This window comes from Dipodomys spectabilis, unplaced genomic scaffold (genome assembly GCF_019054845.1).
Source record: "Dipodomys spectabilis isolate Male_0828 unplaced genomic scaffold, ASM1905484v1 ptg000590l, whole genome shotgun sequence".
Lineage (NCBI taxonomy): Eukaryota > Metazoa > Chordata > Mammalia > Rodentia > Heteromyidae > Dipodomys > Dipodomys spectabilis.
In genome coordinates, this window is record NW_024871267.1 from 13,715 (window position 1) to 40,849 (window position 27,135).

General features: G+C 36.4%; 1 pseudogene; it reads left to right on the forward strand.

Moving 5' to 3' along the window:
* Positions 1-9,478: 9,478 nt before the first annotated feature.
* On the forward strand, positions 9,479-9,591 carry LOC122100638 (annotated as a pseudogene).
* Positions 9,592-27,135: the final 17,544 nt, after the last annotated feature.

The following is a 27,135-nucleotide window of genomic DNA, read 5'->3' on the forward strand; positions in this document are numbered from 1 at the left end:
TGAATGATGCAGCAAAAAATACACACCCTTTTCCCATGAAGCTTTAGGTGCTAACACATGGCTTTTTCTGACTATGGTCTGGGGAGTGTCTCTCTACTTCCCATCCAATCAAAAGTGTTTTCTGTGCTTGTGCTCTGAGAAGGGGCATCCAATAAGGAAAAATTCCATACTCATGCTCTGAGACTAGGAAACCAATTATGAGACACTATGTCTCTCTTTTCGCTAGGGAGTGTGTTTCACTGCTCTGTTTTTGTTTTGAGGAAGAGACTGTTGCACTGCTCTCTTTTCGCTTTGAAGAAAAACTGCTTTAAAAACTGCTCTGCTCTCTAATTCTTTAAAGAAAACAAACCTGATATACAGACAATACTGCTATTCTGAAGATGTTGCGGGGAGGGAAGCCTTGACCTTCAGCTTTGAGACTAGATTTAGAATTTGATAACTTAGGTGCTGTGTTTTCAGATTAATCTGAACCAGGCTAATGTTTGCATTTTCTCAATTCTTCTAACTAGAATCTCTAAAGTATTAGGAAAAAAACAAAACAAACAAACAAATAAAAAACAACAAGAACCTGATATTAGGCTAGCAAAGGCTCCAGAAATTCTCAGATTTCTTCTTTTTTCTTGTATGAATCTAATAAATGAAAAGTTAATGCAACAAAGTGTTAATTCTCTATAATGTGGTTTATTTTCTTCCTCTTATTCTGAGATAGAAATTGATCTATTCTAAAGCCAGAGGCTATGTTTTCTTCACAAGCTAGATCAAGTTCGCTGAATTTTGCTTTCTTAAAAATTGCTTAACTCCTGTAAGAAGGAATTGAAGACTGCTAGGCAGGAGGGATAGAGTGTGAGATGTGGGAAGTGTTCTCATACTCTGCATCTAGAGGGCTAGAAAATATGATGATCTGCTCACTGCCTCAAGCAATTCAGAAAGTGGCTTGCATTTTCTAAAACCTAAATCCAAACTTTCACATTCTCCTTCCCACCAAGAATTCCCCCTCAGGATTCTTCTTACCATAGTGTCTTGGCAGCTTAGAACTGCTTTGCCTCAGAAATGTGGCATCAGAATTGTGCCCTGTGGTCAGTCCAGCAGCTGGTATCTGACTGATTCATCTATGGCTCTGAAATGCTGCAGCTCAATCTGTGCTCTGTGCTCAGCATTCAGTAAGCGTGCTTAAGTCCATAGATATGTGCTTCCAGAAAGCAGACTTTCCTCTTTCTATTAGCAGTAGGAGCACAAGAACAAGACAGGTTCTTTATAATGAAGCAGCCACACATAGCTGTTGGTTTCATAATCACTTGCTGAGGCGAATTTGCCTAAGGGAATCAAGACAATATGCAAATAAGGTGTTTTCACCTGGAAGCTCATAAGTTTCCATTCCAAAAAGGAAGCTGCTTATAATAAATTCTTTCTGGGAATAGACTGTGTAGGAGTTAGAATAATCATTTTCTCTGAAAATGATTGATTGAGGGAAAGCATTGACTAAGCATAATTATCTTCCAAAAAGCTATATAACTAAAGTATTTCTTGTTACTAAAATAGTTCTAAGGACTTGAGGAATAGTTTAACTCATAAAGCACAAGCTGAGTAAGAATTTTCTAACAATTTATGGCCTGGTTGTCCTGGTCTAGTGAATTGCTCTGAAACTATTAACCCCTTTCAAAATAATCAGCTGAGCTTCAAAAGAGCCAATAGAGCAAGATTGTGAACACAACTTGTGATCAATACCAGAAGTAGTAACTCATTAGGGGTATAACCTGGGCAGACTTCCTACTCAGAGTGGTTGCTTCCTGTCAATAACATGCCCTTTAACAGAATTAAATTTTGCCATGCTAAGTTCCTTTCAACTTGGTGGTCTTTCTTGGGATATTGGATTACAGTAGGGGAGTATTCCCAACAATGTGGGGACTAATCCAGGATCCATGTTATGCAAGGGGGATGTAGGGAGACCCTCAGGAGGAGACACATCCTGACTTGTTGAGATAGCTCAAGATTGGGTTAAACACCATCTGTTGTGATAAAGGATGGAAAGTTTATCAGCAATTTCAGGAAAGGGCCCAAGGAAACACCTCAATAAAAAGTAATCTCATGCATAAGCCATGAGAGGAAAAATTGGATTAGAGCATACTACCTGGTTGGTTGGGGATTTTTATGGGCTGAGTGTGTCTTAGGCACAAAGAGAACTTGAGTCTCAATATGTGTTTTCATTCTCTGGCCCAAGAATAAAAATGGGGGAGCTGGAGGAATCCATTGTTGAGAAATCTCCAGTAACGGGAGCATCAAATATGAGAAGGGTGCACAAGAAACTTACAATAGGGAGGTTTAAGTGCACCAAAAACTGAAATCACAAGAGATCTGCTAAAATGGGGAATAAGAATTCTAGGCCTAAGGAACCCAAGGAAAATGATCTAAGGACGTGCTTCTGATAATCCATTGGGAGAATGTTGACAAAGGTCTGAGAACACTATTAAAGAATGGATGATTTTCATTATGGAGTTCCATAATGTGCACTTGTCCAAACAAAAACTTGTTATGAATATGTGCTCGCATGTGTGTGTTTTAAATATTATATCCTGAAAGGGGAACTCAAAAAAGTCCTACTCACTAAACTCGCTCAGCTGCCCACTTTGACTCTGAAGCCTGGATTGATCATCTAGCTGATCCAAGGATGTATGGCATTGAACCTTAGTTTCAGAAGCAGACTCTCTGGGTAGACTTAAAATTCAAGTCAAAAGCCAGGTGCCAGTGGCTTGCACCTGCAATCGTAGCTACTCAGGATCTGAGAATTAGAGTTAAAAACCAGCCCAGGCAGGAAATTCCTTGACACTCTTATCTCCAATTAACTACCAGCAACTGGAAGTGGTGCTGTGGCTCAAGTAGTAGGGTTTTTGCCTTGAACTCTGGGCCTGGGTGCTGCCCCTGATCCCTTCAGCTCAAGTCTTATGACCAAGAAAATAATGCTTGAGTGAAATGGGTTAAATATTCTGACCACCATTAAGATTCTGTGGCACAGAAACCAGAAAAACACGTGGTCCACTTCCTACTATGATGAACCTCAGATCCCTAAGAGCATGGAGTGCATGATCTATCAGTCAAACATGGCCTGGAGAAACTTGTAAGACCCTACTGTTGCTGTTCACAAGAGTATGGATCTAAGACAAAAACCCTCTTTTCCCAAGCCAACTATACCCCTTGCTTCTGTAGGTATCGGGAGGGATGATTGGCATATCTGGGAAACTTATCAAGATGCACTGAAATCCAAACCTTGAAGAGATGAGCAGTAATCAGTAAATATAGCCAGGGGAGATGTCTAATGGTATTGTGGAGGACCAGTGTTGTAGACCTTCCTGGAAAACTAGAGTAGAACCTGTACTTTGGTTCAATTGACCATCCCTTTCACCATAGCATTTCATCCACCTGTCCATTCTCAAACATTTTATACTAGTTAGGAGAGACCCCTTCCCTAGAGGGTCATTCGTATTTCCTAATTACTTAGGTGGTTTTCAGGATCCCCCCCCCTCCAAAGTTTCCAAAAAGTTCAAAGCCTGAAACCAGACAGCACCTTATGAATAAATTTTATTCTTATGATTAGTATAAATAAAATATTTTGGGGGTTGGGAATATGGCTTTGTTTGTCCAGCATGCATGAAGCCCTGGGTTTTATTCCTCAGAATCACATAAACAGAAAAGGCTGGAAATAGCACTGTGGTTCAACTGGTAAAGTGTAAGCCTTGAGCAAAAGAAGCTCAGGGAGCCCCAGGACTGGCAAAAATAAAATATAGAGTAGAATAAAATAAAAAGAGGTTTGTTAATTATACTAAAAAAAAATTGTAACCCATAAACTAAATGGTCTAGTAGAATGGCATGGGAAAATTAGCTCTAGAAACATTATCTGACAAGGGAAGAGCTTCTGTGGTGATTGGAGACCAAAGCTGCACAAAGACCTTATTTGGTGGGGGAGAAGGGGGAGTCCGGTCATGGAGACTAAACTCTGGGCCTGGGCACTGTCCCTCAGTTCTTCAGCTTTTTTCTTTTTTGCTTATTTGGTGCTGAGGAATCGAACCCAGGGCCTCAGGCATGCAAGGCAAGCACTCTACCACTGAACCACCTTCCCAGCCCCTGCACAAAGACCTTAGAAGGTTTGAACATTGGCAAGTGAGTTAACTAAAAACTCAGATGAAGAGCTGGGAAGGTGGTTTAGCAGTAGAGTGCTTGTCTTGCATGCATGAACCCCTGGGTTCAAAACCTCAGCACCATGTAAGCAGAAAAAGCACTGTGGCTCAAGTGGTAGAGAGCTATCCTTAAGCTGAAGAGCTGAGGGACAGTGTCCTGGCCCAAATTTCAGGCCTCACAACCGACAAATCCAAGAACAAAGAAAAGAAAAAAGAAAAAATAATATGGGCACCGGTGGCTCACACATGTAATCCTAGCAACTCTGAAGGCTAAGATCTGAGGATGGTCATTCAAAGCTAGGCAAGGCAGGTAATTCTGTGATACTCTTATCACCAATAAACCACTCAGAAAACTGGAAGTGGTGTTGTGGCTCAAGTGGTAGAGGACTAGCCTTGAGCTGAAGAGCTGAGGGACAACACCCATGCAAAGAGTTCAGTTCCAAGACCGACCAAAAAACAAAACAAACAAACAAACAAAAAAAACAAAGGCAAGCTACACCTAAAGCGTTTTCTACCAAGAGGGAGGAAGGGTTTCCTACCAAGAGGGAAGGAGTTTTGGGCGTTTCTATCTAACAATAATGCAAGTTTCCCTTTTAGTGGGCAGGGGCATTGCCATCTAGTAATGAGGGTGTTAATGAAAAAATTGGTCAAAATATGATTCAGTTTCATAATGTCCAGATAAATGTCTAATGTTTGACTTGTGAAAGCATCCTACTTGGGGAAATCCAAACACTCTTAGTGCCCTTAAAGTGATCATGCTTAGTTCCAGGGCCTCAATGGACCCTCTACTTAATCTTATGATATGATTGCAAATTCAATCTTGGAGCAGACACTTTGTGTATGTCTTCCAATTTTGAGTTTACCCAGATTCAAATTGAGACTGAATAAGTGAGGAAATACTAGGGTGATTCTGTCCACATACGGAGTACTGCTATTACTGTGTTGCAGGGAGGCCACACAAGAGGTTCTATTTGTGCTGTCATAGAGCCCAGACCCCATGTGCACGAAATTCATGATAGGTCAGCAAAATGTGATCCGAGACAACTTGGAACACCTTGTTTCTCTTCTCAGAAGCAAGAGTCTATTTCAAAAACCCTTGAAACTGATCAGCTCCATTCTTTCTAGGTCAACTACCTGGGGAAAATTGAACATTTCTGGGAAACTTATCTGGATGTAGTGAAGATGAGCAGTAAGTACAAATCATAGCCAGGGAAAATGTCTGGTGGTATTCCAGGAGACCACTATTGGAGATGTTACTGGCCAACTGGAGTGGAATCTGTGCTTTGGTTCCATTGGCCAATCCATACCTGACCATTCTCAAACACCTTAAATTAAGTAAGAAGAGACTTCTTAGCTAGTGGGTCATTCAAACTTCATATTTGCAAATACAAACTACATATTTACAAATTTCATATTTACTTAGGAGCTTAAAGAGCTTCAAGCTAGAAACCAGAAACAGCAGCTTAAATTAGTTTTATTCTGTTGATCTCCACCATCTATGATCTCCATAATCGAATTATTCCAATAGGTGCTTTTATTTATCAGCTGGATTTGTTTACTGGAAATGCCACCATGTAAAAGTAACTAGGAGCCACTGGTAGGATTGATTGGGAAAAATTTGGTCTAAATATAGTACTTGAACAGATAAGATGGTGAAAAGTGAAATGAACCCCACCATAGGGGCACAAGTGTTTTTTGTCATTTCTTGTTATTGTTTCTAACATATTTATAATGTTCCATGTGATTTTTGTTTCTTTGTATGCTGTCCCCCCAAAAAAACAGCATAACCCCTGTTTCCAATGTTTTTGATGTTGGTGCCCTCCATCTTGTATATACACTTCTCTAGTTTGGGGAGGAAAGGGAAAAAACAGAATACTTAAATGGGAATACAGGTTGACCCATTGTAACAATGAGATGCACAAGACACTGTTGAAAAACAAACTTTACAATTTAGGCGGGGTTCGGGGGGAGTGTATAGGGTAGTTTTGAAGCTAAGAGGTTAGGGATGGTAGGGGACATATAAAGGAGGAGGTAACAATGCTTGATAGAAAATGTATGCTTTACTATGCTCATGTAACTAACCCTCTGTACAGTATTTTAAAAATAAATATATAAAAATAAAAGAATAAATATACTTCAAAGGTAATCTGTGTGGTGGTTAGAGGCCAATGATACAGAAAAACTTACAAGGATTGAATACTGGAAACAAATTACCTAAAAACTGAAATGATCCTGAGTATAATCCTAAATGCTCAGTTGACTGAATTTTGTGTTTGAAGCCAACCCAGACAGGAAAGATGAGACTTTTATTTCCAATAAAGGTGCAAAAAAAGATACTACTGGAGTTGTGGCTAAAGTGGTAGCCTTGAGTAAAACTGCTCTGGGACAATGCCCACAGCATGAGATCAAACCCAAGACCAGCTCCCAGTCACTTATAAAAAAGGTTGTGTGTCTGTGTGTGGTGGCAGATTCTTTTACAAGTTTGATGATAGAACAAGCATTTCAACAATGAGTCATGGTGTCAATATTTACCTCTTTAGTAATTGTTTTCATAGTAATGTGTGCTTTATCTCTTCTATAACAGGTTTTTTTTCTGTGACTGACTGTAAAACTGCCTTAATCAAACCCTTTTTTAAATCAAAATATCTTATTGGATACTGCTGAATAGGAAAGTCAATGATTATTGTTTGGAAGAAAAGAAACAAAATCAGATGGGAGAATTGTAGAAGTTAAATCTTGAAGTGCTTGACTGATATAAGCATTGCCCTTGTAAAGGTAGTCAAAACCTTACCAATGCTATTTTAGAGAAGTGCTAGGGGCTAGAGGCATGGCAATAGTAGTAGAACAACAACTGGGTAAAAGTTGTTTATTTTTCATATGGCCAGGTGTTCAGATTTGGTTGATTATTAAAGCTTTTGACTAGTTTGAAAGGAGTCAAAAGTTTGAGCCATCATAAAAGATGATACCAAAGCTCAAATTCATGGGAACCAGTGGTGGGCTGCCTATCTAGTGTGCTTATTCAACTTCGACATGCGGCAGCATGCCTTCTGCAGGAGTAAACTTTGCCTTGCTGAGATGGTGTTTGTAGAATACCTTTATTGCCCCCGGTTTTTCCAACACAGATCTTCTGTGCCATTCATGAGGGATCTTAGGAACCCCTCATAGGACACACATCCAGCCGCCCTGTTGAGCCAACCTCCTGGATGGCCTAAACATGCCATCCTTGGTAGCTGATAATGGAACTAGGTATAAAGTTAATCTGCAACATAAGTAAGAGCCACAAACAGGCACCCTCAGAAGCAAGCAACCTCATGCATTGGCCTTGGTAGAAAAAAATGAAACTATGTATCCTGTTTTGGTACTTGTGTCTTTGTAGGGATGGTGTATGAGAGAAGTGTCTTAGATTCAGGCTCTTAAATTCTTTCTGTCTAAGAGTCTTGATCTGCAAATTCATTTGTCCAGCTAGGAAGAGTGAAAAGTTGGAGATGGAGTCATCTCTGAGAAAAATCTCTAATAATGGAGTTGAGAAAAGGGAGGAACAAGAAACACAGACTGAAGGGCAAAGTGTACCAAAAAATCTTACTCCCATTACAGCATGTCTCTGTGATTTAAGAATTGTAAACCTAGGAATCCCAAGAAAATTGGAGCTAAAATGCCTCCCTCATACATTGTAGGGAAAGATATGAAAATATGTGTTAAGGCTGATTTTTATTTTTGAGCACTAATTTTAATGTTCATTTGGTAAACTAAATCCTCTATATTCCTGTCTCTGTGTAAATACCCATCAACATGAAATATAAAGTGATTTTGTTTAAAAAAATGACTCAGAAGAAATTATAAATGCAAAAACAATCTTCACAGAAGCAAACTCTCAGAGATATTTCATGACTTTGACAAGGATAAAGTGGTGAAATTAGTATAAATTTAGAAGTATGACAATGCACAAAAACATAAAAAAGATACTCATATATTTCATTATATAACCCAAAGCAGAAAGCAAATGTTGTTTAGATGATTTTATAAAACCCAGTCTCTCAGGTACTGGGAAGTGGCTCAATGGTAGAGTGACTGCCTTGCATGCATGAGGCCTTGGGTTTGATTTCTCAGCATCACATAAGCAGAAAAAGATGGAAGTGGTGCTGTGGCTCAAGTGGTATCACTAACCTTGAGCTGAGGGACAGCACCAGGCCCCAGAGTTCAAACCCCATGACCAACAAAATAAAAATAAAAAACAAAACAAAACACAGTCTCTCACTTTTGTGCCCTCAACTCTGTAATAACTCTCCTTGAGCCTAGGGCTAATATTTTAGGTGAGGACATACATTAACACTCTTGAATCAGACTCCACTTGATCATTTTTTAAATACATATTTTGTTCTAAGTTTCCTCTTTATAAATTCACATACACCTATAAAAAATGGTGTGGCCATCCCAGTAACCTTCTCAAAGTACTTCCTAATGACAACTTACAAAAAGTTGTATTATATTACAACAAGGAAAACAATGCTAAAAATAAAGAAAACCAATTATGAAATATTAATGAATAATAAAATAAAAAACAAAACAATTACCAGTGTTTTCAGTATTTGAAGTGTACTACAAATTAGATTTTATTATTGTCATATTTCTTTACATTTAACACTGGCTAAGATTATGATGTTCCACAAGAATTTTATAGGCTATGAGTAGTGTTTAAAGACACCCACTAAGATAACTATTTATAGTTCATCTCATAATTTGTATATGGCTTATATCATCATTTGTTCCTCATTAACATATGAAGTAAGGAAGGCCTACAGTTTTAACAGAAACTGTGTAGTTAACATAGTCAACTCTTTATTCTGCTCCTTTACACAAAGACTTTGCAACTTCTCATTACTAAACTTTCTATAAAATCTGAAATGTACATACTTAGTAGTACTTATCTGCTACCATAAATCTTAAATACTTTATAGAAAAGTATTATGACCTGCCAAACAGTCCCAGTTTTTGGCATATATAAGCAAATTCCCAAAATTAAATATATTGAAAACATTAAAACTTTTAACAAACCTTAACACTTGCTGTAGTGTTCATTATGGCAGGTCCCTTGTATAGAATAATTGAATTCCTCCTCCTACACATCTCTTGAACAACAAATATCTGGAATTATTTTGTTTTTGACATGTCAATCTTGACTTTATTCTTAAATGTGTACTTATGTAAGAAGTACATGGTTCTAAAATTTCACGAAAATTCTTTCAAACTTACTTTTTGTTGAATTGTCTAGTTAAAGAAAATCAATTACAATTTATATATAAAAATGTTCTGTGCACAATTCTGCATCACATACACTAACATTGGAATGATACAGAGAAGATTAGCATGGCCACTGGGCAAGGATGACAGGCAAATTCCTGAAGCATTCCATCGCCCAATTTTTTAGGAAATGGAAAGACTTGGAAAAAAAATTATTAATTGAAGTAAGCCAAGTCCAAAGAAACTTAGGTCTCATGGTTTCTCTAATTTTCAGTAACTAATGTATGTCTAGGATAAGCAGAAAAGGCCAAAAGTTATGTGTATATGACCAGATAAGATTATGTTAAGGGAAATGAAACCCATGTTAGGGACACAAGTGGTTTTTTTTTTCTTGCTATTGTTTCTCATGTACTTGTAACGTGCAGTGTGTTTTTTTTTTTGTTTCTTTGTATGTTCGTCCCCCATGCTATAGCACCTGTTTTCACTGTATTTGAAGTTGGTGCGCCTACATCTTGTATATACTCTCCTCTAATTTGGTGAGGGGAAGGAAAAAAAATAACAAAATGATTAAATAGGGATACAGGTATACCCATTGTAACAATAAGATGCACAAGACACTATGTTGTAAAGTGAACTTTACAATTGAGGTGGGGAAAGGGAGGAGGTTAATGGACTTGTGGAGGTGGGAGGGAAGGGATGTAGGGGAACAATAAAGGAGGAGGTAACAATGCTTGTTAGGGAATGTACTCATTACCTTGCTCATGTAACTGTTATCCCTATGTACAGTATTTTTACAATAAGAACGTATAAAAATGTTCTGAGATGGAAGAGTTTATTTCCTTTATTTTACTCATATAATATCGTTAGCAAAGGAATTCATGCAAAACTCCGATATGAAGGCATTTTGAATACAAATGTGGGTGAATGCACGCATGTGCTCAAGTACTTGAATGTGTGTTGACGTGCTCAGTGTTTGAAATCAGGGCTTCAAGGTCTTGCTGGGCCTTTTTTTCTCTAGATTGATGAGCTACTAAATGAGCTACATCTCCATTCTTGGCCCTATGCTAGTTCATTAAAATTTTTGAAAAATAATCTCCTGAATTTATTTTGCCCTGATTGGCTTCCAACTGCTATCCACAGATCTCAGGCTCCTGAGTAGATATCCAGAGTAGTTAGGATTACAGGTGTGACAAACTAGCAAAAGCTTTCAGAATAACGTTAAAAGTAGAAGAAAATTTACTTCAGAGGGCATGTTTTAGCATCTCCAATTTTAAAGCATTTTGGAGTGATTATTTATGATTTTTTTTTCTTTTTGGATACTTATAAGACAGTAGGTGATGATATTTAAAAGTTTTAGTACTTTTTAAAGAGGATACTGGAATTGTGGGACAGAAGAAATTTGCCTCTCTTTGGACCTCAATGTATAAGCTCAGTTCTGTGCATGATAACCCAGTGTCACCAACACAATCTGTATTGAAGACAAATGTGATAGAAAACAATCACCATGGGCAATATTTACTATGCTATTATTTCTTGGACAATATGAATATTGAATTGAGAGTGTAATAGAATGGAGAGATTTTATCTACCTTTTGTGTATTGCTGAAAGACTTTCAGAAACTTTGACTCATTTCTTTCCCCACTGTGTGTGTCTTTAGGCCGTGCACTTACTGCATTTAATTACAATTTTTCCCAACACTAAAATGGTAATAACATTAACATTATAGCAAATGTTATCTTAACAATTAAGGGAATAAAACTTGTGAAATACTTAAAATAAACTTCTAGGAATGAGCTTTGAGTTTAGCCAGCAATCTTTTATAAATACTAAATAGAACGTCATAAGTAGTACAGAAACCATTACATGTAGTGAGTAACTAGAAGTAATATCTATTGATCATGCTCTGCTTCCAAGGAAGCCAGGTGGATAACTTCTCATGCTGTAAATCAAACTGGTTATGTTATGTCTTGATAGTGTAAAAATATCAGGGACAGAATGATGAAGGAATATTGTAGACTGAGGTGAAATCCATATGAAAATGTGCAAAACTGATAAAACATAAAAGTATCTGAGCAGTATTTTGTGTTTTACAACATTTAAGTTACATCGCAAAGATAAAGAAGTCATAGAAGAATAAATTCTTTTTTGTTGTCCTATCATAGCTCCTTAAAAGGATGAACTCTTTCCTCATTCTTATACAGGCATCATCGGATGAGAGGAACTGTAGTTTTTTGTTGTTGTTGTTTGCTTCCTTCCATTTGTTCTTCAGTTTGAAATCTGAGCTACTTGAGACTGAAAGAAACCAAGGGAAATTAGACAAACAGGCTTTGGAAAGAACAATCAATGTAAAATAAATAAACTACAGCCCTGTAACAGGTCTAACTAAATTGAGTTATATAGTGTCAATTTTTAACAGAAAATGATGCAAGCAATACCATGTTATTGAAAACTGAAAAATGTTAAGAGTTGCTTCATTTTTTTTATTTTCTACTACCTTGAATTTATTATTGATCTGATTTAGCGAGATTAAAGATGAGATTAACCAGAACCTCGATTAAAAATGGACAAAAGTTCTGAATAGACATGTTCTCCATAAGCCCTGAAAATTGCCTGTGGGTTTACAAAGTTGTGTTTAATACAACTTCTATGCTGCCTTAATGCTTTTTGAGCAGAAGTCATTAGAGAAATATAATTCAAAATTACTATGAAACAACTTTATAACTATTATAACTCATCAAAAAATCAATGGATCCAGTTATGGTGGTAAAGGCTTGTAATTCCAAGCATTTAAGAGGTTGGATTTAATTCTAAGGCCAGTCTAGGGTACTGCAGATAGTAAAAACCTGCCCTTTATTACCTTTGAATAAACGGTAATAATGTTGGTGAGAGTGTGGATAAAAGGAAATTTTCTACACTATTGGTCAAAAAACAGTTTAGTATTCTCGTTGTAGAAAGTAGTATGCAAGTTTCTAAAAAAATCCAAAGTTGAGATATCATCTGATCCACCAATCATGTGATTATTTCTCTCTGCGTACCTCATAAATATATCTGTAGTTCATTGTTATTCACATTATTCACAAGAGCAGCCAAGATATAAGTCAATGTTTAGTGTTCAACTACAGACTAATAAAGCAACTGTGGTACATGCACAAATATCTTTTTCTGTTTCATCTTTAAAATAACAAGAGACTGCTCCCATTAGCCACAACTTACAATGACCTGAAAGATGTATTCGAAATGAATAAAAATGTTGTGTTCTGATCTTTGTAAACACACACACACACACACACACACACACACACACACACACACACAAACTCAAATATTAAGACAGATTTTTTTTAAAGTAAAGCAAAGTGGAAATTCTGGGGCATTTAGTTCACAATGTAGAAGATACTAGATATACAGTATGAGGTATAGAGTTGAAATGTACAACATGAGGATACAGGGGACAACAGTGGCCTTACATAGGAATGAAGCTAAGTAAGTAGGAGTTGTTCTTCCTAGTAGGGGTTGCTCTTTTAGTTGTTCTTCTTTTAGTAATTGAAAAGATGAATGTAATTCTTTCAATATACCTGTCTGTTTGCAGAAATGATAACAAACAATATTGTAACAATGTTGCATACTCAACATAGAACAAACTGTCAAATTAAAATACATGAGATTATCCTTGATGTAAACTAATTATTACAAATAAGGGAAACCATGGGAACTATGTTTCTTTAAGTCTGGTTTACTTCACTTAATATGATTTTTTCCAAGACCTTCCATTTCCTTACAAATGAGGTGGTATCTTTCTTTCTGATGGAAGCATGATACGTGTGTCTATGTGTGTATGTAAGTGTGTGTGTCTCATTTTCTTGATCCATTCATCTACTGAGGGGCTTCAGAGTTGATTCCACATCTTAGCTATGGTAAATATTACTGTGATAAACATAATTGCGCTGGTAGCTTTAGTGTGGCCTTGTTTGTGATCATCTGGTTAAATGCCCAGAAGTGGGATTACTGGGGCATAGGAGCGTTATTTTGTACATCAAGGATAATCTTAGTAGATGAGTAGAATAACTCAATAGCTATGTACATATGACCATATAGGGTGATTCTAAGTGAAATGAACTCCAAGACATGTTCTTTGTTGTTGTTGTTCTTAATGTACTACATGATTTATTTTTATCCTTTTGTGTTTTCCCCACCTATGGTTTATCCCCTGTAGTCACTGTATTTGATTTTGATTCCCTGGGTATTGTAAATATGTTGATCTGAACTGGGGAAGGGGAAGGAAAAAAAACAAAATAGTGAGACAAAGGACAAAGGGGGAACCTATGCAACAGTGATACTCACAAAACAATAGGTTGGAAACGGATCTTGGGAGGTGCATTGGGAGGGAAGAGGGAGAAAAATGGGTAAAGGGGTAACAAGTTAGAAAAGAAATTAATTCCTTACCTTAATTATGTAACTCTAACCCCTCTGTACATTACCTTGACAATAAAATTTAAATAAAAAATAAAATAAAATATATGAGAGCAGCAATACAGTCAGTGGGACTAGGGGAAATTCTGTACTATACAAAGAAAAGTAGAACAGCTATGGAGAGCAACAATTTGACTTTAACGTAAGAAGTAATAAACTAGCATACAGATTTTCAGCCTTATGTCAGTCACTAAAAAGGGAAAACAAAATGCATAATTAGCAAACCAATAGAGATAAAATAGAAAACTAAGCAATTGAGGTGAAGGGGTGACTTGGATCAAGTATAACAAATGACACAATTAGAAAACAATAACAAGGTGGTAAGTTTAAAAAACATAGGGCTGGGAAGGTGGCTCAGTGGTAGAGTGCTTGCGTTGCATGCATGAGGCCCTGGGTTCAATTCCTCAGCACCACATAAGCAAAAAGAAAAAAGCCGGAAGTGGCGCTGTGGCTCAAGTGGTAGAACGCTAGCCTTGAGCTGAAGAGCTGAGGGACAGCGCCCAGGCCCAGAGTTCAGGCCCCACAACCGGACCCCCCCAAAAAAAATAAATAAAAAATAAAAAACATTACCCATAATTCTATTAAATGTTGTTTACATCACAATTTGTTAGAACTATAATTCAAATCACAGTTTAATAGTATGTCATTTTAATAATAGTTTACTTATTATTGATTACTTCATATTCAATGTTTAATATATAATTTTATTTTCTGCAGATATAGAAAAGAAAAAGTGAAGCTAATATTAATAAATTAATGTAATAATTCAAAATGTATCCTACACTTAGCACTCTTCTTAACATGAAAAAATAAATTATTGCACATGACTCCTGGTATTAGGTGGAAGGGTTCAGCATTGTAGTAAAATTCACACCACACAATACAGGAGGGTATTACTCCTCTAATCTAGCTTAAATTGTGGAAATTTGAATTTTACATGCATTTTTAATTCCTGTCTAAGTGACATCTAAAACATATACAATCATATACACGAGGAGTATTTCAGATAATACTTAAAAGTCACATTCATTAATTAAATTTTTATTATTTTGTACCAAATAAATATTTAAAGAGAGACTGGATTTCTGAGTAGATGATGGTGTATATGTGCCAGATTATTCATATTGAGGCTTAATTTATATTTCTGACATTGTTTCTACAGTCAGATTTAATTTTCCATAAAGGGTTAAGTGCATTATATAGGATATATGAAAGTAAACTGAATGTTTATTCCAGTAATCCTTTGCCACTTGTCTAATCCCAATATAATTCATCCATGTGTTTAAAGTAATGAAAATAACAACAGATAAAAGAAAGATAAATCAGTCTGTAGTAGACAAGTATTTTCACCTTTATTTTCACAGTTGGTCCTCTTTTACACTACAGAATATTCTTGGGAAAATGTGCTCCAGGCTGGCCACAACTGCAGAATATTATGGTTTGATGTATCATAAGAGAAGGAAGGAAGGGGACCTTCCTTCCAAAAGTCTGCTCCATGGGATGTGATCTGCTTCATGGTGCTGAATTGGAAATGAACATTTTTCACGCTCAACCTTGAAAAGCCATCTTGATAGACCATTTCTATAAGTGGTTACAGAGGATTATTGATGGCTTTGCAAGGATGCCACATTGCCTCATTTTGAGACAATTAACAGGAATTTAGTCAGCTGTTTCTTTGTATCTTTAGGAGAAAAACCTATGGACTCTAGGTCAGGGGATCACTGGGACCCAGAGAAGCTACTATCTTGAATACTAATCCTAGACCTCTAAAACCAAAAAAAAAAAAAAAACACACAAAACAAACAAACAAACAAAAAATCCAGTAAGCACAGCCAGTCATGTCTGCTATCACAGCCTACATGAAGTCAGGCAAGAAACAGAAGCTGAAAGTCATTTAGCTGATAAATAATATATTTTTTATGAGGCAGACTGAAATGAGACTCCAGAGAGAGGGTCAGAAAGACTGAACAGAGACACTAAAGTTGATCACACAAAGATTAGAAAGTAGAGTTCCTTGTAGAACAAATAAATCATAGATTAGAAAGTAGAATTCCTTGTAGAACAAATAAATCATAGAAAGCCTATGCATGTAAGAACAAGACAGATCTTAGTCAGATTTAGTAAGGGTCTGTCAAGTCTGTTAATTTATTTAAAAAACCAGCTGATTTGCTGATTCATTCTATGTTTTATTTTGTTTTTATTTAGTTATTTCTGATTTAATTTTTTTATTTGTTTCTGTCTATTGTTTTGGGTTTGGGCTTCTTCCTGTTTTCAAGGAGCTTGAGCTACATAAGTAAAATATTCATTTGAGATTTCCCCAATTACTTGATGTAGGCACACAGAGCTATAAATTTTCGTGTAAGTACTACAAATATCGGAGTAGCTGGTATTTTGTGTGTTCATTTTTGTTAAATTGTAGAAACTTTCAGATTTCCATTATAATCCCTTCAGTGTTGCACTGGTCATTCAGCAACTTTTTGTTCAGTCTTCATTGGTTTGACAATTTTTTTGCTTTAGCTGTTTAATACTAAGTTTATTCTGTTATGGTCGGACAAGAAATTGGAATTCAATTAATTTTTCTTTCAATTTGAACAGAATTTCTATGTGACATAGGATATGTTCTATTTTGAAGAATCTTCCATGAGCTGCTGCGAAGAATGTATAGTCTGACAATGAATGTATATCCTGTAGATGTCTGTAAGGGATAGGTGGTCAATGTAGTGATTTAGGTCTGCAGTTTCTTGGTTGATTTTTTTCCTGCATAACCAATCCATGGAAGGGAATGAGGTGTTGAGATGTCTTTTTAGGTTAAGTAGTATTTGGTTGATGAAGTGGGATGCTGCACTATTCAGGGCATTGATATTTAGACTTGTTATATCCTCCTAATGGAGAGTTGCTTTTATCAGTATATAATGTCTCTTCCCACTAATTTTAATTTGAGTTCTATTTTACCTTATGTTAGTAATTCTGCTGTGGACTGTTTATGGTCTCCATTTGCTAGAAAATTTTCCTTTCATCCTTTTAGTTTGAGTATGTGTTTGTTTTTGTCAATAAAATGTGTCTCTTTTAGATACTATTTGGATGCGTCTTGTTTTTTGATACTAATCTCTAATCTATGTCTTCTATTTGGAAATTTAAGTCCATTGATATTGAGAGTTAAGACTGAGAAATATCTGATAAATCCTGCTATGTTATACACCTGCTGTTAGGAGCTGTGCCTCATCTACTCTTAATATAGTTACCTTGTTCTGTAGTAGGGAGCATTTTATATAACCAGTTCCTCTTCCTCTTCTTCTTGATCTTCTCTATGTAGGATATATTTGATTAACTTCAATCCTGCTGATTTGGTGGAAAAACGTTGTTTCAAATTTTCTTTGTCATGAAATATGTTTATATATCCTTTAAATGTAAAGGAGAGTTTGGCTTGGGACCATATTCACGGTTGGTAGTTGTTTACCTTTAATGTTTGTCATATATAATGCCAGGCTCTCCTTTTTACCATATCAGCTAAGAAATCTGTATTTATTCTGACTGTATATCCTTTATAAATAATTAAACTTTTCTCTATGGCAGCTTTAAGAATCCTTCCCTTGATCGTTAATGATCCTCTAATTGATTATGATCTGGTGGTGGATTGTTCAGTTCTAGAATTCTGTTTGGTTTCTAAATACTTCTCTTCTCTGCATGAGCCTATCTCGTTGAATGTTTGGCATGTTCTCTGCTAGAATTCTGTAATATGCTTCCCATTCATTTATTTTCTTGCTCTTCTCCTTCTTGACACCTATTTCCCTGAAATTTGATCTTCTAACTGAGTCTTGAAGTTCTGGCAAGATCATTTCTTATTTCTTGGAGTTTTTCTAAATGACTATCTCCTCTTTCCTATTAGGCCTATTCTGTCTTTGACCCTGAGATTATCTTCTATGTCATCTTTTTACTGTAGAGACACCCTACTTTGTTTTTGATTTCTCTGTCTTCTAATTGGTCATTTTTAGGGGTTCTATCCCTTTATTAATGCTTTGTTTTAGGTCTTGTATGTACTTTCTGTACATTTTTTCTTTGGTTGGGGGAGTTGCAAGGGCTGTTTTCTTAGCTGTGTCTTCTCTTATATCTTTTAACTAGGCATCCATTTTATTCCTGGACTCCTTTGTATTCTCAGAATTTATTTATCTTTCTGTTTGTAGTCTCCGTGAATTATTTTTCTAATCATTGGTTGGTCTCATCTTGTTCACAAATTATCTTGTAAAGGTTTTCTATCTTTCCATTAATCACATTTTTCAGTCGTATATGTAATGTATTTTGGTAACTATCTTCTAGATCCTTGATTGTCTGTTCTAATGCCTAGTTATTTACTGTGTGAATTATACTACCTTGACATGACTTTTCTTGTATTTTTCCGATTTGTTCTGTCCATTTGGAGGTTTTCTTTTTGGGGGATCTATGATCTTAATAGGTGAATCTCTATGTTCTTGGTTGATTTGAGGTGTTGGTTTGGTCTTCTGTTGTGATTTGCTTTTCTGGAATTAAGTTTTTGTTTCGACAATTAAGTGTAGGAGTAGAGACCAGTGTGGTGAGATGTTGTGATTTTCATACTTGTGGTTCCAGTGACAGTTCGGACTGTCCAGTGGTATGGTGAATTGTCTCTCTGTATGGATGTGGCTTTCTTTAATGTACATTTCTGTTCTTGCTTTTTTCCATGTTACCCTTTTATTTTCACACTGCAAATGTACTTTTGAATATGTTGGCCAACACAGTCACAGGAGTCACCTGCCTGGCTGGGCACCTTTTCATAGATTTCTGTTTTCTTGTGAAGACAGTATAAAATCTTCTTTTGAATTTTATATTATAGCTGACTTGGTGTGACCCTCTAGAAGAGGAGTCCTTGCTAGGACTCTAAATATCTATTTTATCTCTATTTTATCTTCCACAGATTTATTTTTTATATTGTGGACTTTTTCACATAATTTAGGATTTCTGATTGTTGTATCAGGTTATTTTTGTTTTTCTGTTTGTGTTACTTTGAAGTAGTGATTTCAGGCTTGTATTAAGAGACAGTAAAGTATGGAATGTGTGTTAATTGAGGGAAAGAGAGCAAATATTTTAACTTATTTACTACACATGTAAATTAATATTAACCAAAGTTAATTAATTACTGATTTACCTTTCTGAGGATGAGTATAGTACTCTTCGATATATTGGAGGAAAAGACTTTAGACTCATGACAACTGAAGACTTAGATTGAAATTACTGGCTAAACTTTCTTTTTCAGGAAAGCAAAAGCTCCATTTCTTTCATATTTGCATTATAAAATCATAATAGCTGCATGTTGAATTGTTTTCCTCTGCTATTTTCTATTCCATTCTTTATCCATTAAATATCTAGGGCTTTCAATGACCAACTCCTTAAATACCTATATTGCTTATATTGTGATATAAATCTCAGTAATATAAATATGAATTTATCTTTGAGTCTCATCTTGAGCTACATTCATATGTAATTTATGCAGTCTTAAGCAAGAAACCTTTTTTTACTCTTTTCTATGTTTTAATCAATAAATCCATTTCCCTTAGAAATAAGCTCTCATCTTTTATATTGCTCCAGTAAACATCATGTTTTTGTAGTACTTTTACTGAAGTACACATAAAGATTGGAATAGGAAGACACTTTCCCGATTATCACTTTAAACAGAATTCTTGGGGACTATTTTATATGTAAAAATTTAAAAGTGCAATGCACATGTTCATAAATGAATAAGATCATGTTTAACTGAATCAGGCACAAGAACCACCACATCAATAATCAATTTACTTAAAGGCACCAAAATATTGTGTTCATGAATATCACTCATTTTTAGAATATGATTAGTCAATACAAAGTTTATATTATATTTGATATATACATTGCCCCATTTGTTAGGAAATGGAAAGGCTTGGAAAAAATTATATTAATTGAAGTAAGCCAAGCCCAAAGAAACATAGGTCCCATTGTTCCCCTTATTTGCAATATCTAGTATATGTATGAGTCAAACAGAAAAGGTCAGATAATGTGATGTTAGGAAAATGAACCCTTAGTATGTATTTAAATTTTTTTCTTTCATGCATTTGTTTCTAACTCATTTATAAGATTATTTCTTTGTAGCTTTTGATGTCCATTCCCCACAGTATAACCCCTGCTTTCACTATATTTGAAGTCGGTATAATTTGTGGAGGAGATGGGGGAAAATAAGTCGTTTAAGGATACAGGTGGACCCGTTGCAACAATGAGAAGTACAAGTTGTCATGTCAAAAACGAACTTTACAACTTTGGTGCCGGGGTTGGGGGGGAGGGTTGGGGGAGGCAGGGAGGAGCCTGGGAAGGGATGTGAAGGGTTAACAAAGGAGGAGGCTACAATGCTTGATAAGAAATGTGCTTATTATCTTGCCCATGTAATTGTAACCCCTCTGTACAGTATGTTCACAAAAAATAAAAAAATAAAAATAAATAAAACAGTTTATATTATATTTGAAATTTACAAAATAAAAATTACACTCAAATTTGCTCTGAATATCCTGTTTCCAGGAATATATTTATTCAGCAAACAGAGAAACAAAACATAAGGGTTCGTCACATAGAATGAAAGATGTAGTAGCAGACTGTCTCAAGATTTAAGTACATGCAAATCGTGTGAATTATTCAAAGATAGTATAAACATTCACAAAAGGATTTGTGATCAGAAGTGATAGGTAAGCAAAGTAACTAGAAAACTGTATATATAAATTGACCTCTCAATAAAGGATGAGAAGTATTCAATAAATGGGCCTATAGAAGATGATTCTGTATCTCTAACATACATACAGTATTCTACATTTTCCCACATACTCAGATTCTCTTACCTCAGTTCCTGATCAATATTCTTCTGCTTCCATGATGTCAATTCCTACTAAAATAACAAGGTGTATTTTTTTTGGTTTCTAGAACCAATACATTTTAGTATTTTGGAACAGTAGTATGAATTCATGGAGTTTGACTTGAATGTAAAGTTTGAGGATATTGTATTCAGACTACTGTTAATCGGCCTGAAGCATACAAAGAAACACAGGATACTAAGAACAAGGGACTTGATCTCAGGGAAACATACAGGTCCAGTCAATCAACTATAATTACAAAGGAATGGAATTGATCTCTGATGTGTCTGGGTGGCAGCTCTGTGTGTGTGTGTGTGTGTGTGTGTGTGTGTGTGTGTGTGAGAGAGAGAGAGAGTGAGAGAGAGAGAGTGAGGCAGAGAGAGAGAGAGAGAGAGAGAGAGAGAGAGAGAGAGAGAGAGAGAGAGAGAGAGAGAGAGAGTGGCTTCCATATTTACATTCCATAGAGCATTACTTCTTAGGGAGCAGGTACTCATATCAGAGCTCTGATACAACTGTCATCACTTTTTACTGTGAAAAACACTTGCTTAATCTCTATTTAAAAAGGGAAAAATGAACTAACATCTTACATGATTGTTTTGACAATTAATTCATATATTGAAGGCCAAAGGGAGGAATTGGAGATCAGTATAATTTTTTCCTCTCTTCTGAATATTACACAGGAATAGCTGTGATTTTCAGGAGTCTCCTGCCATCTACTGACAGCTGAATTACTAATATGCTTAATAATATGAAACATATGAGAGAGAAAGATATCAGCCCACAAGCACAAAAAACTAGTGATAAGATTGAACTTTAGAGCTGGGTTGCCACATGTTTTAGGAATGTAATTCCTTCATATGAACTTCAAATGTTGTGGCATTCCTTGTCTGATTAAATGGTAAGAATGTACTGTAGAAACAATAATTCCTGTTCAGCCAAGTAGAAAGTGCTCATGATCCCATCCTCACGTTGCAAAATTCCATTCCATATACTTCAGCCCCAAATCCTTCCCTGTGCGAGACAGGAAAAAAATAATTTTGATTGAATATTAAATTACGCAAATTAGTGTGTACAGGCATGATTTGTATAATTACAGAAGTTTGTAATAAATGTAAGTAGGGATCATGTCACAAATAAAAAATATAATTAAAATCAAATAACAAGACTAGAAGTCACAGCATTTTGTGCAGGAAAACATACATTAGATTAGTTGCAGAATTTCTATTTTGAGATATACTTTATATTAAACTATAATGCACTTTACTTAAGGATTGAGACATTTTATTGAAAAATATATTTCTTAGAGATATTTTTGCTGCATAATGGACCCATTGCAACAATGAGATGTACAAGACGTTATATCAAAAAATGAACTTTTCAACTTTGGCTGGGGAGCGGGTGGAGATGGGAAGGGATGGGAAGGGGAAACAAAGGAGGAGGCAAAAATGCTTGATAAGAAATGAACTCATTAAATTGCCCATGTAATTGTAACCCCTCTGTACGGTATTTTCACAATTAAAATAATAATGATAAAAATATTTAGGTTCAAAATGCAAGTAAAATTTAGACCTTCATGCTGAGCAAGAGATAGGATAAATGTGAAATAGAGGCTTGCTATTAACATTATAATCCAGTCATATGTAGGTATAGGATTAGGAAAGGTGTTGCAATTAGAGTTGGGCTTAGGATGAGAAAAAGATGTAAGATATTGTGTAAAACTGCAACATATTTTAAGAAGAATGAATGACATCAAAGTAAGAATGAATGAAAACCAGTGTCGGTGTTACTTTAAAAATTCAGATATAATTTGGTTTAAAATGTGAGTTACTGTTTTAGTTCTTGTCAGGATTAAAGACAGATAAGCTTTAGGGTAAAATTTAGTTTTCCACTAAGAAGTAGAAGCAAAAAAATGTGTGATTGAATAAAATAGAGACAATTTTCCTTACATTAACCACTTGGTGTTAATTCAGATTGTGATTAAGATTAGGTTTCATGTTAAATGGGGTTGAGGATAGAGTAAATAAATAGATTAAACTGGTGCCTCACACCTATTATCCTAGCTACGCAGGAAGCTGATTTCTGAGGATGCAATTCAAAGCCAGCCTGGGCAGGAAAGTCTGTGCGAATTTTATCTCCAATTATTCACCAGAAAACCAGAAAGTGGTTATGTGGCTCAAGTAGTTAAGTGCACACCTTGAGCTAAAGAACTCAGGGATCATCCCCATGCCTAGAATTCAGGGATTATGTCTAGGCCCAGAGATCAAGCCCCACGACCAACAAAAAGAAAAAAAAAGGAATGGGATAAATGTTAAGTAAATATGAACTTATTTTAGGTTCTAGGACTTCAGGAAATGCTGGGATAATGGAAGTACAATGTATTTCATTAGATCAGGATTTGAGTCAATGGGTATGATGATTCCTCTTATGGAACAAGATAGATTCAGGATTAAGAGTGAGAAAATCTATAGGGTTTTGGAAAACCTGCAATTTATTTCAAGAATTCCAAGTGGAATTTCAGTTAGAATAACAGAAAATGAGCATTTTTCATAAAATTTAGAATTGGGATAGCATTAGTGTCAAGGTTGTGGTTAGGATTCCAGCCATGGTTAGGGTTAGAGTGAAAGATTAAAAAAAATAAAGCTCAAATTGAAGATAAATTTTAGAATAAACCTTGTAAGAATTAGAATGAATGTTAACTAGAGTATTGCTATTAATATTAGAATCACCTTGCAATTAGGCTTATGTTTATTCTCAATGTTCCAGTTAAGATTAAGTTTAGGGTTAGAAAATGGCTAAGATTTTGGAAAAAAATTGAAATCTATGTTTGGAAGGCTTATTTGAATCAAGTTAGGATGAGTGAAAACTAGTGTACTTGTGTGAATGTTAGTATTTATATATAATTTGGATTAAGATCAGGGTCAGTATTTTGTTCTAATTATAATTAGTGTTATAAATACGAAAGTTTTTTGTATAAAATTAAGATTTCACTAACAAATAGAAGCAAAAATGTCAGATGGAATAGTAACTATAGCATTATCATTATATTTATTTCTCAGTGATCATTCTTGTAATGATTAATGAGAGTTTTCCAGCCAGGTTTAGGTTGAGAGTTAGCTTTAAGTAATGGACTAGATGGTAGGTAATCTGAAACTGTTTTAGGATACAGTGATTTAGGAAACGGTAGGTTCAATGGAAACCACAGTGTTTTTCCTGATAAGAGAATTAGAGGACAATTAATATAATGGTTCATATTAGGGAACAAGATCACTTCAGAGGTAGAGTCAGGAAATTTGTTGGAATTAGTGCAAATTGAACCCCATTTCCAGAGCGCAAATTGGAGTATTCATTAGAATAATTAAAAATTAGAGTATTTTTTAACATTAATTTTGGACTCTCATTCGGTGGAAAGTTAGGTTTCAGTTCCAGCTGGGCTTAGTTTTAGCATTAGGCAAATGGAAAATTTAGGGTGAAACTGGAAGTAAATCTTCGAATAACAAGTCAAGTTAGAATTAGGATGGCTATGAAAGAGGAAACTGCTAATAATATTAAGATTAGGGTATGATTAGTGTGAGGGTTAATCTAAAAGTTCCAGTTAGGGTTCAGGTTATGGCCCTATATGGAGTAAAATGGCACGAACTATTTTAAGAAAGATGAGTTGAAACAAAGGATGAATAAAATCTAATGTATTTGTGTGGCTTTTTGAATCCAAATGCAATTGGTTCTAGGGTTAGGGTTACTTTTCTAATTTATGAACTAATGAATTAAAGGCACAATTATCTCATTCTTACAAACCAAAGCAGGATTTTAGGAACAAACAGTTTTCTACATGAAAATGTGTCTTGCAACCAGGATTAAATAATAATGAATAGGGTGTCATTTATTAAAATTAGGTAAGTTGATGCTACAGCTTTCAAAAATATCCAAACATATAGGATAGTTACTCAGATTTGTTACTGGGAAAACAGATATTCTACTTGCTCTAACTAGGAAATGCGTGTGTGTGTGTGTGTGTGTGTGTGTGTGTGTGTGTGTGTGTGTGAACTAACCACAGGTCTTCAACTCAGGCCTGGGTTCTGCTGTCAGCTTATTCTGTGCAAGGATGACACTAAACCACCTAGCCAAAGGTTTTCATCTGTCTTTTTAGTAGTTAATTTGAGATACAGAACTCATGGATTTTCCTTTCTGGACTTAATCTTCTGATCCCCAGCAATCCTTGGATTAGTGTTACTGTGGCTGCTACCAAAAGCATAATCAAAACCTACTAGCTACAATGTAGGAAGTAGCACATATTTATTTGTATAGCTATATTTATTTGTATTACTGTGCATGAAGAAATTCTGGAGATTTCTGGTTAATTCATAGGGCCCTATGCAAAAATATAGGACAAGAGGAAAGTAACTCTTTTTAAATTATAATAGGTTATCATTGATGAAAAGTTTTAGTGGATGTCTTTCCTTTTTATTTCTTTTTTGCCAATTATTCAGTGCTGCAGCAAGCCTGTGCCCTGGAGCAATTTTCGAATCACAACATGAACCTCCATTTCTGTAGTCCCTGTGGGTATGGGTGCCTCCTTAAGTCACCGGTTGAGAAGTGGGGCCCCTTCCCTTGGTGGATGTGCAGTGAGGATGTGTTGCATGCTCTCCAGCACTGCTGGATGAGCCCCGCCCACCCTGCCCACCTAACTTCCTGGTCTCTGTTGCTCAATTTCACCCAGGAGCTGGCAGGCATAGGGTTGGAGTTGAGACCACTGCTGCCCCATCCTCCTCCAGCTGTGCTGGTACTATTCTGCGGTGGTCCTGAGTATGTGGGCCATCCCAGGAAAACTCTGTTCTGGAGTCACTGCCTTCCCCCATGAGTGTGGGGTGGGGGGACACCATGTTTGTGCACTGCACAATCCATGGGAGAAGTAAGGCTGGGCGTGCACTCTGCCCACTTGGGGCCAGGCAGCCCAGCCTTGGTTCACCTCATCAGTCTGTAAGGCGGTCTGGGAACTGGAGCCATGTGCTGGCGCTCTGCCCGCCGGCTTGAGACAGCTGCAGCAGCTCAGCAACCTGGAGCCCCTTCAGCATCTCTGCAGACCTCCATTTTATGGTCCCTGTGGACCCTGTGGACTCAGGGTATAAGGCCATCGCTATACCCTCAGTGCCAGAGGAGCCTGTACTTGCAGTGCACCAGCTGCAGGACTTGGGGCCCGAAGCCCCTTTGGCTTTGCTGTGTAGCCTCCTCCATTGTCCTTCTGGTCCACATGGGCCCAGCTCTCAGTGCCATTCTGGGGATGATCCTTTTGGATGTAATGAGCTCATCCCCTAACCTCATTGGGCTCCAAAGCAGGGCAATGGGTCTGGCCTTGTCTTTTTTTTTTTTTTTTTTGCTTATGTGGTGCTGAGGAATCGAACCCAGGGCCTCAAGCATGCAAGGCAAGCGCTCTACCACTGAGCCATCTTCCCAGCCCCTGGCCTTGTCACTGTAGGCTGCACAGATGGAAGGCAGGAGTTAGGGTCAGCCTTGCCTTCCCTCTTGGCTTTGGCACCTGAAGCTGGGTTGCTTGGTTTGGTCACTCATGGAACCTTGTTGGCTACAGCCCACCGCAACAAGTGCTGCACACGCGCAGCAGAAAGGCGGTGTCCTGAATCCCCTCAAAGTCACCACACAGACCTCTGATGGGTCTACATGGGCTGGTGTGGTTTTCATCCCAGGACTCCCAATAGGAAGTGCCATTCCTCTACGTGGTACTTCAAGAAAGAGGTGCCACATATAATTTCTACTTTCTAACATTTTCCTTCACTGAGATAAAAAGAAGTGGGAGATATAAATAAGTTTTAAAAGCATAGAACCCATGGTTTCCCTTGTTTGCAAGGACTAGCACATATCTAGGATAAGCAGAGAAGACCAAAGGCTGTTGTAACATGACCATATAAGATGATATTAAGCGAAATGTACCCCAAGTCAGAGACAAAAGTTTTTTCTTTCTTTCTTTCTTTCTTGTTTTTGTTTTTAATATACTTATAATGCACTATGTGATTTTTTGTAGGTTTATCCCCCCATGGTATAATCCCTGTTTTCACTGTATTTGATTCCAGTGTTCTGCACCTTATATACATATTTTGTAATTTGGGGAGTGGAAGGGATATAGCAGAATGCTTAAATGGGGATGCAGGTTGACTCATTATGATGATGAGATGTACAAGACACTGAGTCGAAAATGAATTTAATGTCGGGCAGGGGTCAAGGAGGGAGGAGTTGGAAAGTTGGGGAGGGAAAGGGTAGTAGGGGAAAAACAAAGGATGAGGTAACAATGCTCGATAGGAAATGTACTCATTACCCTACTCATGTAACTGTAAAAGCTTTGTATAGTATTTTACAATACAAAATATTT